The sequence below is a fragment of the Leptonychotes weddellii genome, chromosome 4 (assembly GCF_054177405.1).
Source record: "Leptonychotes weddellii isolate Sample4059 chromosome 4, ASM5417740v2, whole genome shotgun sequence".
Lineage (NCBI taxonomy): Eukaryota > Metazoa > Chordata > Mammalia > Carnivora > Phocidae > Leptonychotes > Leptonychotes weddellii.
The window spans coordinates 7780076-7795363 of NC_138372.1; the positions used below are offsets into that span (position 1 = coordinate 7780076).

The 15288-nt window shown below is 53.2% G+C and overlaps 1 protein-coding gene across 1 annotated transcript in view; it reads left to right on the forward strand.

The window, feature by feature from the left end:
* The first annotated feature begins 10142 nt into the window (after positions 1-10142).
* The window catches only part of DISP3 (dispatched RND transporter family member 3), a 49582-nt gene continuing 44436 nt past the window's right edge, over positions 10143-15288 (forward strand). The window contains exon 1 of the mRNA XM_081816822.1: positions 10143-10460. The gene's annotated coding sequence lies outside the window, so the exon portion shown is untranslated. The remainder of the gene's footprint in view (positions 10461-15288) is intronic.

Genomic DNA, 15288 nt, shown 5'->3' on the forward strand with positions numbered 1-15288 from the left:
TTCCATCCTCCCAGACTGGTATTTTACATTTATAGTCTTGCTATGGCTACATTGTGAGCTGAGTCTCCTCCATCACCAGTTGACTTTGGGCTTGGCCAGGGGACTTGCTCTTGTCATTGGGATGGCAGCAAATACAATGAGAGAAGAGCCTTGAGATGTGTTTAGGCGGTTGTGCTTGCGTTCTTGAATTTCTGCCACAGCCACAAAAGGAACCTAATCAGGGTAGCTGCAGCCCCTTATAGGACACATGGAGCAGACATGAAGCAGAGTTCTCCAGTCAGGTTCTAGACCTGTGAGCAAAATACATGTATTAATGTTAAATGCTCCTGAGACTTTGAAGTGGTTTGTTACGCAGCATTATTATGGCAATTGCTGACTAATAAAAGTAGCAAGGATCATTGGAGGCTCTGGGTGGCAGAGAGAGTGTGCATCAGCCCAGCTGTACAACGGGGACTTTGGGGAACCCCACAGGATCAGGATTTGGGGGCCCAGGTTCTATAGTTTCCCAACAAAGTGCCATGTGATCATGGGGAGTAACGCCTGTCTCCAGCTTCTGGCCTCGGTAGCCAGGTCCTGGAGCAGATGGTCCTGGCACTCCAGGCTCTGTTGCTGCTTAAGATCTGCCCTTCATGCCCTCAGCCCTTGCCTGGGAAGTGGCCCCCTCCGCAGAGTCCTCATGCACCTTCACACCTCGTGTGCCCTCGCGCAACAGACTCTATATAGAAAACAAGTCAGACTGTGACAAATGCAGAAATAGATGTGTGAAATTGTTCCGGGAGCAAAGACAAGAGAGAGCTAAAGACTCTGAGGGAAGAGTGGGTGTAGGGTTGCGGGGTAGCTCCAGCATGGAAGGGATGAGTTGGGCCTTTAGATGAGTAATATTTCAGCTGGTAGAGAAGAAGAGAAAGAGCCTTTCAGACAGATGGAGTGACGTGAGAAAGGCTGTGAGGCATATCTGAGCCATCACGGGCTCTTGGGGCGGGAGTGGAGCTGAGGCTCCTGGGGGCGGGGAGGGGCTGGAGAGAGGCCATTGAGGAGGAAAGGCCCTTGGGTGCCATATTCCCTCAGGGCTGTGTCCTGCGGGCGGTGGGGAGGGTGGAGCCATGGAGCACTTGGATCAGCAGAACCTTCAGCAGGGAACAGAAGGAGTCCTAGGGGCTTCCTGGATGCCTGGGAGCTCTCCTGGCTTCCCACAGCTCATGCCAGCCCTGGGGGAGAGCAAGGCTGGATTCAGGGCCACTGCAGGCTCCCGTGACTTGGGAGCCCTGCAGAGTGAGCAGGTTTGGGAATAGGAGTAAATAGTTAAACGGGAGTCTCTTTGAAATAAATGACTGAATGGGAACATCAAGAGGGTGGCAAGTGAGTTCATCTGGGTCATGGCATTGGAGGAGCTGACTGAGCCTCGAAGCCCCATTCTCCTCTTCCCTCCTAGACATGTGACTGCAGTGCGAAACACGGAAGCCTGGGAATCAGTCAGAATTGGGTTCAAATCCCGCCTCTGCCACTTACTAGCTATATGACCTTGGACCAGTGACTTAACCTCTACCGGTTACTTCTTTTGTAAAACAAGGATGATAATATCCACTTTCTGAGACTGGTGTAGAGATTAAATAATAGTGTGTGACATTTATACCAACCACTTATCAAGGCTCGGCACTGATCTTGGTAACTTTCCATGCACCCCCAACTCCTCATCGCACCTTTAGGAAGCAGGTGCTGCTATAAGCTCCTTTGACAGATGAGGACAGCGAAGCACAGAAAGGTTAGGTGACTTCCCCAAAGTCACATAGCCAGTAAGTGGCAGAGCCGGGATTTGAACGTAGGTTGTCTGGCTCTAGGACTTACGCTCGGAACCCACACGTTCTATATGAGATGACATGACCAATTCACATATCACACATGGGACTCATACAAAAATGCTGGCTATGACCGTGCTATCTAAATCCTACCAAAAAATATTTGGAAGAGCAATTTCTGGGGAATGAGTACCAGGGGGACCGCCCTGGGCTAGAGGGAGTATGTTTCTCTAATTCTCTTGACCCAAAATGAGATGGAGAAGGCCATGGCCTGTGGACTGTGTACCAGACACTGTATACACTATCCTACTGATCTTTCCGACCACTCCTCGAGGTGAGTATTGTCTCTGTTTTATAGGCAACAACGCTGAGACTCAGAGAATTCAGGCAGGTTGACCACCATCACCTGGCCAGTGGCATAGCTATAAATGGACTCAAGACTTTGACCCCAGGCTCCATGCTCCTAGCCAACTGAGCTGCAGGCCTTAGCTATCCATGGATTGAAATAACCATGATCATGGGTCGCCTGGGTGGCTCAGTCAGTAAAGCATCTGGCTCTTGATTTTGGCTCAGGTCATGGTCTTGAGGTCGTGAGATTGAGCCCCACATCAGGCTCACACGCTGGGCATGGAGCCTGCTTGGGATTCTCTAGCTCCTTCTCCCTTCAGCCCTCCCCCTCAAGAAAAAAAAAAAAATCTTTGAAATGACCATGATCACAAAATCCCCAGGGGATGAAGGGAGTCCTCTGCACTTGGCCCACTAACACCTGGTCCCACGGGGGTGTGGTGGTCTGGTTGAATTTCCTGACTTAGCGAGCATGATGAACAGCTGACTCTGGACTGCCCATACACATTGTGGGAAGGGAAGGGTTAGAAGGTGCAGAGAACACAGCAATCCAGCGTGGGGGGATGAAATCAGCTTAGAGCTTTAAAGGAAAATCAAAAGACAAAAAAAAACCCACATCTACCAACAATCCATCCAAGGCCGAAGAGAATGGATCACACCACCTCTGGCCTTCTTGCCCCATGTGTGATGAGGTGCTATGTCCCCAGCAGCACAAAGGGACAGGAGAGTGTGGGCCTTACATCCTGGCTTCTCTGAGCCATACTTTCCTTATCTATAAAAGAGACATGATTATTCTCCAAGGGCCTGTTGTGAAGATTGAAGAGGATGGTGCAGGAAAAATGCTTGGTATGGGGCTTGTCACACAATAAGTGCTCAGCAAATGTTGACTGTGGTCGTTATCAAGGGAAGGAATAAGTGTAAAGGAGGGAAGGTGAGGAGTTTGGAGGTGTTTAGGGGTGTGGGGGAAAGAGAGGAAGGAAAACAAGGGGGAGGAGGAGGAGCAGTGGAAGGGCCGGGAGAGAGGAGGAGGACAGGGAGGATGAAGAGGAGGAGGCGGGTAAGGGGACATGCCACCAGCCCGGCTCCCCAGGCACAACCGGCCGTGTGGGCCTGGCCCGGGCTGCTGCCCCACGTGGTCATTAGGACTATTCACATATTCCTCCTGCATCCTGCTGCCGTATCTGCCAGATGTGGCTCTGGATGCCAGTTAGAACAGCTGTCCCCAGACGTGCCCAGCTGCAAAATGAGGACTCAGAGGTGTTGGGAAGGACACAGAAGACTTGGAGGGATGGCCAAAGGGACAGTGCTGTCAGGAGCCAACCACACCACTGCAGTCACCTGTCCTGGGCCTTCGTCTTCTCATAAATGAGAAGCTAGGAGTCGGCCTGGCATTTTGTGTCAGGTGATGTCTGCAGCTTGCGGCCCTGGCTCCTGCATCTTGTCCTGGGAGGGATGAGTATGACCCTGTCCTTCTGGGTCCTGGGGACTGTCCTGCCATTTTGCAGGATGGCCCTTCTAGTCTCCATGGAAGAATGTTATCAGACAAAGCAATTCTCAAATTAGAATGCGAGCTCTGCCTTAGCATGTTGCCCTTGGTAGATTGGGGCTCAGAGAGAGAGGCAGTGACTTCCCTAAGGAAGAACAGGGAGATTAGCTTAGTTGTGTTTTAGACCTAGGAAGGGGACTCTGAGAGTGGGCACCCAACAGGGACCTAGTTCCTTGGGGAGCAGCGGAGTGAACAGATAAATGTGGTATCTCCAACATCAGGCAAATCTTGGTTCAAATCCTCTCCATCACTGACTCTTCTGTGAACTTAACCAAGTCCCTCACCTCTCTGACCCTCAGTTTCTCCACCTGTGAAATGGGAATGACAATGTGGTAAAGAATCTGAGCTATAGAATCAAACTGCCTGAAGCTGAGTCCTCAGTATTTCCCTGCCATGTGACCTGAGGCAACTTACTCTCTGAGCCTCAATCTTCTCACCTGGAAATGAGGATGATAAAGGACTCACCTCCTGGGGTGGTTGTGAGGTTAGATGAAGTAATACATACATGGGGCCTGGCACGCAACAAACTGTAGCCATTAATTATTAATGATGCTGATGTTGTCAGTAGCATCCCTTGCTGCCTAAAAGGTATTTTAACTGCCTGAGCACTGATGATCTCTCTACCAGCCCTTCATTCCAGCCCAGGGGCCCTGGCCACAGAGTTCTCTGGCACAGAACATTCCCCACCCTCCCACACTGGATGTGCCGGAATAAGAGCTGGTACTGGGGCAGCCCATTAGAGCCATGCAGATTTCTGACTGGGAAAATGCCAAAAAAGCTCTTTCTTGCTGTCACTGCTGAGGCCCAGATGGGGCCTGGTGGTCAGGGTTAAAGCCAGCTTGGCTTCTGGCGCCAGTAGGCCAGCCAGGCTGAGGCAAAGGGAGGCACTGGCCAACTTGTATGAGGAAGCTGAGGCCAGAGGGACAACGGGTCAGGGTAGGGTGGGGTTTGGGGTGGGGGAGATGGGGCTGGAATTCCATGCTGAGTCATGAAAGAGTTCACACACAGGCAGGTGCACGAGGAGCCTTAGATGTTCCTGGGGAGGGGCTGGGAGACGGGCCTTATACATAACCCTACTCTCTAACACTTAGGCAATCCCTCTGGGCACTCAGAGACCCCCACCATGTGTAACTGAGTTATTCTTGAATGTCAGCATTGCTCACACTAAGTTATTCTTGAACATCAGCTCATCACACCATCTCTGAGGATCCAACTGAGTGGCCAAGTCCATGTCCCTCATCCCTTTGCCCTCACCTCAACCATGGCCCAGGTGTTTGGAGGCTGGCATCTGCCGCTGTTTGTGGTCCTGAAACACCCCACCAGTGAGAACTGTGCTGGGGACTTCTACCCAGCCTCTCCCAAGTAGTTCTGAACCAGGTGATGATCTTTATTCCCTGTCTTGATAAAAGGTAAGTCGTTTCTTTTACTGATGCATAACCAACAGATTAGTGACTCTAGGCTTAACTATTTATGTAACTGGTTTCATGGTCTCTTGGCAGTTGCATTACATTTACCGCTGCCATTCACCCCTGAATAATTGGGGATTCTACACTCCCCATGTCCTCCTACCCATTCTAAACTCATTCCTTCTGCTCATGCTCTTCTAAAAAAATCAGTTAGAGGGGCTCTAGAGCTCACTAGGTTTGTGTCCTCATTTGTCAGGTTGGAACAAGAGGCCAGAGTGGAAAGGACACCAGGACCACAGTGGAAGTTACGACAAACCTGGGTTCAGCATCCAGGTCTCTGAACTCCCCATCTACCTCATTCCCCATTGCCTCCCATGTCTGCTCCCCTGCCAAGGGACAGAGGACCCACAGGCAGCATGGACTCTCCTGCCAGGGCTCTGTCCACATAGAACAAAATACCATTTATTTCCAGCTCACCCCATGCCACTTAGCATGTTGCTATGTGCTTCTGCATAGCATTTCCCTGAATCTCCCTCCATGAAGAGGTGTGACCACCGTCCCCAGTTTATAGTAAGGAAATGAGCTCAGAGTCATGAAGGGATTTTCCCAAAGATGCAAACCTAGTATGTGACTGAACTGATTCAAACCAGAACTTTGGGGACATTTCTGATCTCTCCCTTGCTGGGACTAACAATAAGACCCTCAGGAAATCTATTTAAAACATTCAACCTGGAGGCTGTATTCTCTCCTATATAGTGGGATAGTCTTTGGCTAGTGCCACACAGTGGGCTAAATCTTTGGCAGGGTCTTGCTCCTTCCTGCCATTGCTTTGGCCCTGCTATGTGTAATGCCCCTCAGGGTCTAACCCTTGAGTGACTTCCACTCTTGAAGACCTAGGGAAAACTTGGTCTTCTCCAGACGCTGGGGTCAGAGCAAAGGCCCCTAAAACACGAATGGAGAGTAGGGTGGTACTGGGGGAGAATTATGCAGCAGAGTGAATATTGTAACTGGCTTTTTTTTCAGGACCTGGGTGTCTGCAGGCCCAGGCACTGGGGCTAATTGTTGCAGGCAATTAATAACTTGGATTGTATTCACTCTGGCACAGGCTGCTTGTTTCCTTGGAGGAGGCAGGCAAGGCTGGGAAAGGAGTGCTAGGTCTGGCTGCTTGCAGAATTCTGGAGGTAGGAGGAGAGGGTTGCCATCTGTCCAGCCTCCCCCAGGCCCTGTCTATCCCAGTCTGGCCCTTTCTCCACCTTTCTCCAGACCTTTCTATCTTCTCTTGAATTATTGGCCCCTCTACCCTGTGCTCCCCATAAGCTCACACTCACCTCCTGAACAGAGCTCCAGGGAGAAGGAGGAAAGATGGTGCCTTGGTAGAAGCTCAAGATTGAACCCAGGGAGGCCTGGGTCCAACCCAACTCTTCCACTAACTTCCTACATGACCTTGAGTCAGAAATTCATTCACCATGAACATGGGCAAGTTTCCTGAGCTCTTTTGCACCCATTATATCAAATGAAGTGCAGTCAACCCTGAAAGTCAAGGAAAGAGGGAATGATCATTCTACCCATCTCTATATATAACTGTAACAACATATAACTATATATGTGACTAATTATCAGATGGTTGCCTATAAATCCGTGCTCCACCTCAGCTGAAAAGATCATTGCCAGCACATTATAGGCACAGATCATTATACTTCCATTTTGCAGCCGAGGAAACTGAGTCTCAGAGAAATGAAGTGACTTATCCAAGGTCATAGAGTTAGTAAAAGACTTCTACATCTAGAGCTTTCTTCCAGCACACGCAAGTCCACTTGCCTCTACTCAACGTTTTCCTGGAGAAGTGAGACTAGAAGTTGGGGCCAAGAGCTCCAAAGCCAGTGTGTTAGCAGATTGAAGAGATAATTACTTTTAAATGCAATTATTCTATTCCTTGATGCTGGAACAGTAGAACAACTGTCTTAATCTACCATATTTTTCAGGATAAACAATTCCAACCCTCTCCATATACTCTTCCCCTGAGCTGCTCAACCATCTGCTGAGAGACTTGGTTTGTACACAGTTCATCTCATCAGGGGTGGGGCAAAGAAGTGAGAAGGGTTATGGTCACCTTCGGCAACACACCTCCAGGCCTTCTCTTGCTCAGCAGGCCATCATCATCATCACCACCACCACCACCACCTAATATTTATTTAGAGCTTGGTTTGTGCCATACACTGTGCTAAATGCTATTTGTGCACTGAGATTTACTCATTTAATAAACTCTTTATAACCACTACTATGAGATAAGTACTTCTCCCACCCCCATTTTATAGACAAAATAACTGAGCTCAGCAAGGTGAAGTGACTTTCCCAAGGTCACACAGCTGGTAAGGGGTGGAACAGAAACATGGCTTTATTGGGAGTGGTGGACTCAGAGATTGGGCTCAGAGGCCCTACTTCAGACATAGTTGGAGAGAAAATGAAAACAGAAATAAAGGGATGGGAACGAAGGACAAAGCAGCCCTTTATAGCTCAAACACCTTACAAAAGAAGCTTTCAATTAGTCCCGAAGACAGAGTATAAGGGAAGCCGCTTATCGGCACCAAGAGGCATTTAAATCAGATCCAGGAAGAACTTCCAGCAGACAGCACTGGAGTGGCAGAGGGGGTGGGGAGGTGGGGGGGTTAGGGGGTAAGGTGGGGGGACGGACTGTGGGGGATGGAGAATCTCAGTCTCTGCCACCTTTCTGTTGGGCAGATCACTGAGGCTTCAGGGAGGTGCCCTGAGGTTGGGCAGGGATCTCTGAGTCCAGCAACCCCAGTCCCCCATAAACACTCGTCCTACAGGCAGAGTGGGGAGTGGAGGGAAGGAAGTCTGAGGAGGACGCCCCGCGAGGAGCTTTCTCATGACTTTCCGAGCCCACACCAGCTACGGCTGCCACCACCTGTTCCACTTTATGGCAGGCATATTTCAAAGGCCCGGTTCCATTTGCATTTTTAAAACTCTGCTGATGGCCTGGGAAAATTGTATCCTTTCAGTGTTCTCGGGCGCCACACTCCCTACCTCCTCCCCCACCCCGTGGGCCTCTGCCTCTGCATCCTCGGTACCCAGAAATCCCTGGACAAGGGCAGAGCAAGCCCATCTCCCACTGGAGATCATCTGGAGACCCCTGGAGGCAGCAAGGACTTGGAGCAGGGTGTGGCCAAATTGGCCACAGCTGTGGCTGGCTAGGTGGCATGACGCTAGGACCCCCATCCGCTAAAAATAGTTCCCAGGGGAGCGGGGACTGTGTCCCCAGGTGTGGGCCAAGGGTGGCACAGCACCATGGGGACTCCCCAGTGGCGTTCCCTGTGGATCTGTCAGACTGAGAGCAACAGTGCAGGAGGCTTGGAGAACTTTGAGGAGGCTCCTGGAAGCAGCCATCAAACCAACTGAGAAGAGTAAGCCATTCACCCAGCAAAGAAAACCCTTTGCTCTCAGCTGGGCTCGGGAACACACTTTGTATCTCCCCTATTGCTCCCTTAAAAACCAATCTTTTCTCTGTTCTCCTTCCTCCCACCCTCTCCCATAGCTTCACATTTTCTGGCTTCCTTCTGGGATGTGGCAAGAGAGACCAGAAGTGTGCACCGTGGCGCTAGGTCTGTTCCTTTGTACTCCTATGTCCGATTTGGCCACTGATCTTGGGGGCAGCAACACACATACTCCCCACTTCTCAGGAGAGGCCTTCTGTCTCTGTCTCCCTCCCCTCCCAGCTCAGGGTGGCACCCTTGGAGTCAGGAGCTGCTTCCAACCCTAAATGTCTTCAAGGCCAGATGACGCCACTGGGAGTCTCCTAACAGGCTTGGCTAGTCTGGCAACAGCTCCCCTGAGGATCCTGAGCACATGGGGAGTGAGTGCTGGGGCAGGGACACTGGCTCGGGCCATTTGCTTCTGCATAGATGAGCTCTCAAGGCATCCAGGGTCATAAATACCAATGTGTCCAGTTGGCAGTGAGCCAGTGGGTACAGCTCCCAGGGACTGGACACCACAGAGCAGGAATGGTAAGTGAGCCACAGACCAGGAGCTCCACTCAGCACCTTAACATTAGAGGTGCCCTCAACTCAGTTTTCCTCTTTTAAAGCGAAGGGCTGGAGAAACTGGCATGGGTTGAGTACCTGTGTGTGGGTATGGGGCTTGGTGTTTCATTTTAGAACTCTCTCGTGTTCTTATCTCTCCCAGAAGCTGGGAACTTGCTGCAGGCTGAGTTGGGTTTCCCCCATCTCTGCCTTCCCTGCTCCTCTCCGCACACACTCTGAAGATGTATGATAAACTGGCTCACCCCTCACACAACAGTGGTGGTGGCCTCCCTTCTTCCTGGCTTCTCTAAGTAAAACCTCTCCATTCTGCAGCTGGGGTGCTGTGGCTACCCCGCTTTTGAGGCGACCCCCTCGGCTCTCCCCCAGTGACACCAATGCTGATGCCTTCTGAGCCCTGATGGAGAGAAATGGGCCAGGCACTGGTCTTTGCTGCCCGGCCCCTTCTCCTTGTGGCCTTTCGGACAGGGGTGTCAGGCAGACCACATGCAAGAGCTGGAGGGATGCCCGGTCCCAGGGGCTGGCATGGCTCTGGGCTCTGGTGCCAGAAAGGTGGATGAAGGAGGGAAGGAGGGACGGCGCCAGGAGCCCGGGTTTGGCAGCTCCCTCTGGAGAAGACCCGGGGATGCCCTCGAGTGTCCAGGCGGCTGGTGATCTGCCAAGGCTGTGCGGACGGGGAGACAGGAGCGCAGGCGGGAGAGACCTGCGGACCTAGGAAACTTGGGGTCGGAGAAGGAGTCACGGCCTGGGCCGTTTGCAGAGGCGTGCATCGACCCCCAGGGGTCGCTACGCCGCTCGCAGCCCCGCCCGCCGGCATTGTGAGCCCGGTTGTACCACCGCGCCGCTCCCGCGGGGGGAGCGGCGGCCACCGCGGCGCCCGGCGGCCGGCTCCAGAGACAGCAGTGAGCGGCGGATCGCAGGCCCTCACCGGCCACTGACGCGAGGCCAGGCGGCGCGCAGGCCGGAGACACCAGTGGCTGGGGGGCGGCGCAGCTCAAGAGCCTGCCCCGGACACCCCCACACCCCGTGGTAGGAGCCGGGACCCAAACAAAGGCGGGCGGCGAATAAAAGGCGGCGGCAGAGCTGAGTGCTTGGGTTGTGCGCTGGCGACCAGGATCAGCATCAGGCTGTGCGCGGTCTGTGCTCTCTGGAGCGGAGTGGGGAACCCCGGCCTCCTGCAGCTCCGAAGAGCTTCTCCCTGAGACTTCCGCGAGGGGACAAGTCCTCACGGCGGGGTGGCCGAGCCCCCAGCCCCTCCGGTGTGCCTCCTTCCCGCGCCCGCGGCTCAGCCAGCTCAGCTTGGCAAGCCGAGGTGAGTGCGACGGCCGCTGGGCGCCATCCGGGTCGGGGCTGGGGGATGCATTGCTCAGAGGAAGGCGCAAGCCCTCCGCGCCGCCCCCACCCCGGCCTGCGCGGGGCTGTGTGTGGAGTTCTCTTGCTCTCCGGCCAGCCTTGGGTGCAGGCCTTGGTTTCCCCGGGAAAGCCAGCTGATGGTGGGCAGAGCCCGGAGCTTGCCCCCCGCGGCCGGGCCCCAGCTCCGCACCAACTCCTCCCGGGGCCGGAGCAGCTTCTTCGTTGTGCATGGGTCGGTTTGATGTCCACAGTTGGGGAGATTTCCGATCTCCGGGGAGGCTTCCGACCTCCAGCCCCCTGCTTGTCCCCGCGGGTGGATGACTGATTCCGTAAAAGTTGAGTGTAGGTCTAAAAGCCGCCCGGGATCCGGCTCTCGGCCCGGCTAGAGCGGAGGGAGGAAAAGGTTAATGACCTCCTCTCCATCCACTCCCCACCTTAGCGCACTCGTGCTTTCGGCCGGACATTTCCCGAGTCCTGGAAAGCAATTAACCTGGCTGCAGGTCCAGTTGGGCGCGCGGGAGCTCTGGGGCAGACTGGGCGGGCGATGGAAGCCGAGCGCGATAGGGTCCCCGGGCCCTGCCGAGACGCGAGTGAAGGTGGAGGTGGGCTGAGCAGCGGGCAGTGGCGGCGCTGAGCTTGGGGTAAGATCCCTGGTGTGAGTGGCGCGGAGTCCCGTGAGCCAGCCCCGCCGCTGGGAGAACTTTTCGCAACTCCCCGGGGAGACCTGCAGCTGGACTGGGAAGGCGCCTCCAAGGAAGACTTGGAGACTTCCTTTCTGAGGCCCCTGTCTGCTCGACAGCTGGCGCCAGGCTCCTGCGGTCCCCCTGAGGCTGGACGCAGGTGCCCTCCTGTCCACGCCCCGGGTTAGCACCGCGGACAGCGCCGCGAGCCGGCCTTGGAGACCCACAACCCCCGCCCCCGCCCACGGACCCACGGTCCTTGCGCACACTCACTCACACAGACGTACAGGCCACCTGCAAACCATCCCCACACAGACTCATAGTCCACTCATGCAAATATATATCCACTCACAGTCCACACACAGAGGGACGATCCATCCACTCACACGTGGGCAAACTCAGGTCTTCCCACAAGCACTAGCATCTGCGCGGCGTCTTCCTCCAGGTCCTGCTGTCTCCGGACACCTTTCTAAGCCCCAGACTCCAGAGCTCCTCTCTGGGTGCTCGCAGGGATACCCAGTGATTCACAGAGCTGCTCAGGCTCCCCGCACAACACACACATACAGACACACACTTCGTTGGGGTGGGGGGTGGGGGAGAGAAATCCCCTCCCCCCCATGCAGACCTGAGCAGGAAGCCCGGCATCTGCCAAATGGAAGGAGGAGGCTATGGCCCAGTGGAAGCTATGGGCAGAAGCCTGGCCTTACAGAATCTGGATTTTAGGCTCAGAATCCATTTTGCTCCGCTCACCACCCCCATGCCTGCTCCCCTTCCTCAGACCCTACTCCAGACAAATCTTCTACAACCAGGGTACACGCCCCTCTTTCTGCATCATTTTTTGTTTGCACTTTCTCTTTGTTTCCCTGCTCTGTTCTCCCCCATGTATCTCCCCCTCCTTTTTTTTTTTTTTAAAGATTTTATTTATTTATTTGAGAGAGAGAGAGAATGAGAGACAGAGAGCATGAGAGGGAGGAGGGTCAGAGGGAGAAGCAGACTCCCTGCCGAGCAGGGAGCCCGATGCGGGACTCGATCCCAGGACTCCAGGATCATGACCTGAGCCGAAGGCAGTCGCTTAACCAACTGAGCCACCCAGGCGCCCTCCCCCTCCTTTTTTTTTTTTGTCTTTCCCAGTTCTTCCTTCCCAGCTGCCTTCACTCTCTCACCAACTTTCCTTCAGCCTGGGTCTGACCCCAGTCCGTCTTTGCTCCATTCTGGACACAGTTGACCCTTAGGGGGAGCTGACTCCATTCTCCAGGTAGATTTTATGCCTCCACTCCCCTCTCTGTGAAAGTCTGACACCGCCCCCCCTCCCTGCCCATGGCCTCAGCAGCTTCCGGCCCCTCCCTGGGAACATGTCTAGGGCCAGATGCCCCAGAGCCCCAACAGTCTCTCCAAGGGGCCAGGATTCCTCTGTTCTGGAATCACAGTAAGCCCCCACCCCATGGGGATTTTGAAGGATCTGGTACCCATGTTCTGGCTTCCCCTTTGATACCTCTTCTGCTATTGCCCTTAAAATCCAAAACCATGTTGGAAGAGCAAGAGTCCCAGTGTGATGTGGTGGAAAGAGCATTGGAGTGGGAGTAGGGAGACCTGCATTCTAGTCTCAGCTTGGCCACAGTCTCCCAGTGTGTCTTTGGTCAAGTTATTTCCCTTCTCTGAGCCTCAGGCTTCCCATCTTTGCAAGAACAGGGCTGGCTGAAGTGACCTTCAAGGGTCCCTGTTTGGTCCTAATAATGTGGAACATGAACTCACTCTAGAGTGTGGGTGGGATTGAAAATCAGGGTTCTAACCTCAGAGGTTATAGTACCTTTCCCCCCTGCTCAAAGTACCCACCACTGGTGAATTCATCCTGTCCCCTGAATGAGGGATGTTCAGATAATTTCCTTTATAGGACCAGAGATGTCAAGTAATTTTCTTGAGGTCACATTGCTGAAGCGCATTCTCCATTGAGGCGGACATTGATTCTGCATGAACCACTGGTTCTGCTGGTGGATGCTAGGTGAATGAATGAATGAATGAATGAAGAGTAGGAACTTCAACCTGGATCTCCTGACCCTCAGAGCCTTAGAATTATGGTTTAAGCCCTTTTCTCTGACAGTTTAAACACATTTCTCTTGTCTTTTCATCTCCCCTTCACTCATTTGGTCATCCAGGCAGAAGGAGTTTCTGAGTTAAGGTCCTTCCTCCCTGAGTTAAGGTCAACTCTGGGCTGGTTGTAAATGACCACAGAGAAGGGACTCGCTGAGCACACCTTTAGAGGCCTGCCTGGTGGGTAGGGTCTTGGCAATCAGCCCCAAGTCCCTAAGACCTGGACCAAGTCAGATGTCCATGGGCAGCTGGCCAAGATCTGAGGCCAGGAGGGAAGAGAGTCACTGCTGCCATCTGACTGAGTGGCCACTTCTTACAGCCCCACTAGCTGAGTACTGCAAAACTGCCTTTACAGATGAATACAGTGAGATGCTGCAAAATGAGGTGGTTTCTGTAAGGGCAGTCTTCCAGGCCACTGTCAGTCATAAAAATAGGCACCCAAAAGTGGTGGTGGTGAAAGCAGTGGTTGATAATAACATTATTGGTGTTGATATTGATTAGCCTCTTTGGTTTTTTTCCCCCTCTTTGAAATTGTTTCCCCACCTGAACCTCTTCTATTCCTCCCCCGCCCACCCAAATATGGAGAGATGGAGGGCTGGACCAGTGAGGCAGGGGTGTCTGATTGTTGGTGGATCCTAGCTGAGAGAAAGCTTGTCATTTTAAATCCTCCTCCCCCTGCCCATCCTCCCCCACCAGAGCATGTCTCCTGCCAGAGGAGCTGGGAGGAGTGTCAAAGTCTGTCAAAACACCCTTCCAAGCTGGGTTCCAAATGCAAAGCCCAGGGAAAATAAATAAAGAGGGCAGTGTCGGCCCGAAATAGAAACATGCACCAACTCACAAATATGCATGTTTTCTGAAAGTCGCATTTCACGGGCAGACAGTGGAGCTCACACTCCAGCTGCTCGACAAAGGCCAGAGGCATGGACACTGCCAGGATAGCCCAGGGAAGGGGGCAGAGCCTCCCCCAGTGAGCCAGCTCCCTGCCTGGCCACGGGGAGACCAGAAGGCCACTCCTGCTCCTCACCAGCTGGAAGGCACATGGGTGGGAGGACAGCAATTAGCGTGTGTCTGTGTGGTCATCAAAGCTCTTTGGAAATGGGCACCATTCAAGGCTAATGGCCTCAGGTCCCCTGCCTTCCAGTGGGAGCAGCAGGCTGGTAATAACAATGCCGATCATGAGGCTGCCATTTGTTGAGTACCTACTAGGTATTTACATATACTATTTCACTCAACCTTGTAGCGACCTCATGGAGTAGGGATCATTATTCCCATTTAATATACAGGAAAACCAAGGTTCAGAGAAGTAAAGAGGCTTGCCCAAGGTCATACACCTAGAAGAGGCCAAATTAGGGACAGATTTTTATGGAATAAACCCAAAGTCCCTATTTTGCCCAGTACTCTGCTTTGTTTCTGGTATTCATCCATCTATCCATTGAATGAATAGCTTTTGTCGAGAAACCATTTACATGATGATTTCCAAAAGAATGTAAATTCCTCTGCTGGCCCCAACAAGGGTGAAGCATGAAGGGTAATGCTGTGGCCTGAGTTTAGCTCTGGCCATTTCTCAGGGACCAGGGGTGGGTACCTGAGGTTTCTGGGCCAGGGCTGGGACTGGGGGCTTTGCCTTGGCATCCTGGACTCTGTCCCTAACCATGGGAGCCCAAACCTGTCTGCCTGTGGATGGGCTCGGGTGGGAGCCCCTTATGAAGCTTGGACTAGGAAAAATGATTTAACTCTGTGAGATGTCAGGGCTTTAAGAGGCCTCTGCCGATGGGGAAGTGACTTCAGAGAGGGCAAGCTGCGAAGCATCACGCAGCAGTGCATTGGTGACAGATCCTGAATGCCAGGGAGCCAGGCTGGTGAGTGTGTGGGAAGCATCCAAGGGCCCCCAGTGAAGGAGCTGAGCCAATGCAGGCGGTAAATGTAATACTTCCTTTCCAAGGGCAGGGGTGAAATGCAGCTGTCTTTCACTGCATTTCATCCCAAGTCCTCTCCTCTGCACCCTGCACCCCCACCTCA